The sequence below is a fragment of the Populus euphratica genome, unplaced genomic scaffold, assembly GCF_000495115.2.
Source record: "Populus euphratica unplaced genomic scaffold, PopEup_1.0 scaffold180.1, whole genome shotgun sequence".
In the NCBI taxonomy this organism is placed as follows: Eukaryota; Viridiplantae; Streptophyta; class Magnoliopsida; order Malpighiales; family Salicaceae; genus Populus; species Populus euphratica.
In genome coordinates, this window is record NW_011500060.1 from 267,832 (window position 1) to 272,814 (window position 4,983).

Genomic DNA, 4,983 nt, shown 5'->3' on the forward strand with positions numbered 1-4,983 from the left:
AGCCTACATGAAAAAAAAAAGAAATAGAAAAAAAATCTGAATTAACTAGGTTAACCCTTCAAACCAGACTAACCAGTCACACCTGAGATTCTGTCATGAAAGTTTAACAACTTAATAGGAAAAAAAAAAGTTAAGGGTTAACCTAGAATTAGCTGGGTTAACCCGTCAAACCTATGATTCGTGTCATGAAAGTTTGATAACTAAATAGAAAAAAATTAACATTAACAAACTAAATTAAATTAAATGAAAAAATTAATTAGAAAGAAAAACCAGAAAAAAAATCTGGGTTAACTCATCAAACCTGGAATCCGTGTCATAAAGTTTGATAACTAAATAAAAAAATTAACATTAACAAACTAAATTAAACAAAAAAAATATTCATTAAAAAAACAAAAAGAAATGAAAAAAAAGTGCCAAGTCTTTTCACTATGGGTTAATTATAAAAGATGAAATTGGAAGGAAAAAATTAATGAAGAAAAAGAAAAAAAATCTGAATTAACTAGGTTAACTCATCAAATCAAGTTAACCCGTCAAATCTAAAATTCGTGTCATGAAAGTGTAATAAATAAATAGAAAAAAATTAATATTAATAAACTAAATTAAACAAAATAAAGATTAATTAAAAAAAAGAAAAAAAACCTACGTGAAGAAAAAAACTAATGAAAAATTTGTTTTGAATTAACTAGGTTTAACCCATCAAATCTGGAATCTGTTATGAAAATTTGATAATTAAATAGAAAAAAGTTTAATATTAACAAACTAAATTTTAAAAAAATAATTTAAAAGAAAAAAAATAAAAAAAAAGCTTACATGAAGAAAAAAATAATGAGAAAAAAGAAAAAAAAATTGAATTAATTAGGTTAACATAAAATTAGCTAGGTTAACCTGTCAAACCCAGAATGCTTATCATGAAAATTTGATAATCAAATAGAAAAAATTTAACATTAACAAACTAAATTAAACAAAAAAATTAATTAAAAAGAAAAACCAGAAAACAATCTGGGTTGACCTGTCAAATGCAAAATCCGTGTCATGAAAGTTTGATAATTAAATAGAAAAAAATTTAACATCAATAAAAAAATTTAACAAGAAAATATTAGTTAAAAAAAACTTAAAAAACCAAAGAAAAAACAAAAGCAAAAAACAAAGCAAAAGCAAAAAAAATATAAAAAACAAAAAAAAAAAGATAAAGACATCTCAATGTTTCACTATGGATTACACTGTGCAGTCCATAGTGAAAACGCTGAGCAATTTTATTTATTGTTATAATTAACAATGGTTTGAAAAGGGTGATGTTTTTTTTTTTTTCCTCTTTTCTTTCTTCTCACCTTGAGGTTTGCATATAACAAAAATATAAAGGTATTGTTTTTTCAATTTTAATTCTTATTTTTTTATTAATTTTTTCTTCAATTTCATCCTTTCATATTCTTTTTTAATTGGGCTCTTACTTTATTTTTATATCAATTTTAGTTCTTGTTATTTTAATTACTATTTTTTCTTTGAATCTTGTTTAAATATATTTTTTTAATTTAATCCTCTAACATGTCTGTTTTTATTAAAATTGAGCTTCATTTTTTTTTTTAAACTGGGTGATCTTATTTTCATGAACCGGATCATTTAAGCTTTGTGATTTTCTTCACTTTTACTTGTACGATGTTAACCTAGGCTCATGACTTAGATAGCAGATTTGAAGAGTGTCTTTTCTCTTAGGTTATTTTGTAAAGATTGCATTTTGTGTTTGTAAAGATTTTTTATTTGTTTTACCCTTTTTCAATTGAGAATTATGTTTTATAAAAAACATTTTATTAAATTATTTTATTTTCATAATTCAATTCATAGGTTTAACAAATTTGCTTGAATTTATTACCTCATTTTTATCCTTTTAGTTTTTTTTTTCCATCCTAAGTTTGGATTATTTGGAATTTTTTAGTTAATTTGTCTCAAGATAAGTTAATTGTTCATTTCCATCCTTTTAGTCTATTGTCTCAGAATCGACATAAGTCGATTATTTTATTTTATTTGATTATTTATTATTTAATTATTTGACAATATTTTTTAACAGAAGTCTTATACTTTTTTTCATAAGCATTCTTTTTCTTGTCATTGTGATGAATTTCCTTTCTTTGTACATGTCATTATGATCTATGTTATATAATTATCGTTGTTTATTTTTTATCATTTAAAATTAGATGAAATGTCTCAGTCTTGTACATTATATGAGTCAACTTTTTTATTTCTTCAAAACACGCAATCAATGTCTGAATTTTTTACTGCATGTTACAAAATCTTGTCCAACGACTGGACACCGAAATTTCTTTCACTTATTTAAAACACTGCAAGCATTGGCTGTCTGACATTTTTGTAGTAAAAAAAAATCTTATCCGACAACATCACACGCCACCTATCTAGTTGTTTCTAACAACGTGCAAGGCTACCTTGAAGCTTGGTTAAACTTGATCCTTCAATTATGAAAAACCGCATTAGAAGCAAGTAAACAAATTCAACAACGCATCAGATGACCATGTCAACACAACACAGGCTCATATATGCTTTACATGCTTGATTTTAGTACACAGCTGTTGTTGTGCTCCGAAACTTGGGTTATTTCACTTCTTTTTGTATAATAAGAATATAAACAGTGTTATTAGAGAGGAAATCCATCAATAAGATGGTGTATAAACGAGATCAAGAAATCTGACTACATGCAGCCAGAAGAACATCAGCACAAAAAGCTCTGAAATCAACTATTGAAGCCCAGCAAGAAACTTCGACTATCAAGTATCAACCCCGCCTGCCTAACAACACTATATATAGCCACCGAATTCGCCTTTCCTCATTCTATGAAGGACATGGAAGTTGGGAGTCTTAAAGATGCGCAGGAATTTCCGTGGCCTGGTGCTCTTCCACTTGCCGATGGTACAAACGACACAAAGAACCAGTGGCCTCATTGTTGTCCATTATGCCTACTGGACACAAGAATACACAAGAACATCTACAAAATTTAAACACATTTTGTTCCTAAGGAAATTATTGAAATAAAACTAACAAAACAGATACGCTCTAGAAAAAATAAGCACGTCAGTATATTTAACCTAACATATCATGGACCTTTTACGGAACCTTTTCTGATTAAAATAAATTACAAGTTACTCTTGTGAAATTATCTTTCAGAAGCAGAGAACAGGAAAGTACAAGGGAGCAATCGTCAGCATATGAACTATAGATACCTTATGACGGATGACAAGCTTATATATGATTCATGTTATCTTGAATATTAAGAAAGTGTTTGCAAAACTGAAATTTAAAAAATAAAATAAAACTATTTTAATATATTTCTAAACTAATACTATAAAATATATTTCATCTGTATCTAACTATTTAATAAGAGCATGTACGGGCGAATTAAATTTGCTGCACTGCAGGTGATCTAACCACTCGAGTTTCTAATTAATAAGCTTGAAATAGATCAGCAGATCCATGCAAACTTGAAGATGCAGTCAGCTTCCACTAACAAAAATAGCAAAGCCAAGTGCTTCAACTCAAGTAATCAGTTCCCTGCAACGGAAAAGCATGGTCAAGGAAAAGAGCTGAAAACGAAGTGCTTTAAGCAGATAAAATATTCTAAACAGCGGTAATGAATTTGTACAAGAGAAAACTGCCAAAAAGCAATAAGCAAAAGATTTTAAGATGCAGAAGGCTGGCTGAAAAGATCGAAGGTTTAGAGCTCCCTTCAATCCAAAAAAAGATCTAACATTAGGTAATAAAGCTCCTGAGATATGCAAGCCGCAGACCCATCAGAGTAACTGGTGGTGATAGGGCTGTGGGATTCATAGCTCAGCAGCTCGATCTACCCAGCAGGAGCTTCTATTGGACTTCAAGGAGCTCCACTCCATAATCCATCACTCATCTCAGCTTTGAAAAAACAAGGTATCGAAACCCTAACACATTCCTGACAAACCAACAACAACAAACAAACAGCAATAAATACATAGATTACAACCCTAATATCAAGTCAAAACAACTATATCCCAGTTTTATTTCGCATAAAGTTACAGATCTGTTTGACCTCAACTTTTCACTCTTCCCTTACCCTAGACAATACGTCGTCTGGAAGGAAACACGGAAAACAGGTAAAAGAGAAGATGAGGCAAGGCCTGAGAAATCTAGAGAGGGCACATATCAATTTTGTTCCCAATAACTAATATCGAAGCCATAAAAAATAAGAGAAAATACAAGGAAGAACAGAAGGGTTTGGGGAGAAAACCACCAAAAAAGACGCCATCTAAAAGCCAGTTGAAGCCAACTGCATATCTACAGAGATGAAAGAGAAACACAGATGATTTCGGTGCTGGCAATTACATCGTGAAATCCTGACCTTATAAGCAAACCCTAGACCGCTTATAGCTTATCTGCAACGACTCTTAAACGATACCTTTTATAGATATCTACATATAGTCCAAAAAAACAACTAGAGAACCCTGTTGAAACTACCCATCTACCCTGAAACATCTAAATTTATGCACTGTAACCCTCGTAAAACGACCTTTGGTGAAAAGATGAGGCTGACAGCTGAACTTTTTTATAGTGGTTAGAGGTGATTAATAATATGGGCCGGCAGTAGCTATTTTATGGCTATTCTATGGGTGTTGTTGATGTAGGTTGCTGTTGATGTTTTAACGTGTTTTTTATTTTAAAATAATATTTTTTAATTTTTTAAAACTATTTTTTTATAATATCACATTAAAAATAATTTAAAAATAAATAAATCGATTAGAACACAATTCTAATCAGCCCCAGAATCAAGAGAGTCTGCTGGACTCAGGCTGGTTAGATTCCTGGAGTGGCGATCACATGCCTTGTTTGCTTCTAGTCACGATATATTCATCCATTTTATCGACATTTTCACTCCATTACAGAGCTTAAAATGTTTTAAATATGCCATGAAAAACTCTGCCCATGCTAGCATTATAGAATGCCCAAAGG

At 30.2% G+C, this 4,983-nt stretch overlaps 1 long non-coding RNA gene across 3 annotated transcripts; it reads right to left on the reverse strand.

Moving 5' to 3' along the window:
- Window positions 1-2,610: 2,610 nt before the first annotated feature.
- LOC105108042 (uncharacterized) lies at window positions 2,611-4,586 on the reverse strand. 3 transcript variants are annotated; one of them, XR_838984.1, is made up of 2 exons: window positions 4,433-4,586; window positions 2,611-3,555 (listed from the first exon to the last, which is right to left on the reverse strand). It is a non-coding gene; the product is annotated as an uncharacterized LOC105108042 (long non-coding RNA). The 3 variants fall into 3 exon arrangements; XR_838983.1 differs by lacking the exon at window positions 4,433-4,586 and adding an exon at window positions 4,376-4,414; XR_838982.1 differs by lacking the exon at window positions 4,433-4,586 and adding an exon at window positions 4,091-4,369.
- Between the last annotated feature and the right edge of the window lie 397 nt (window positions 4,587-4,983).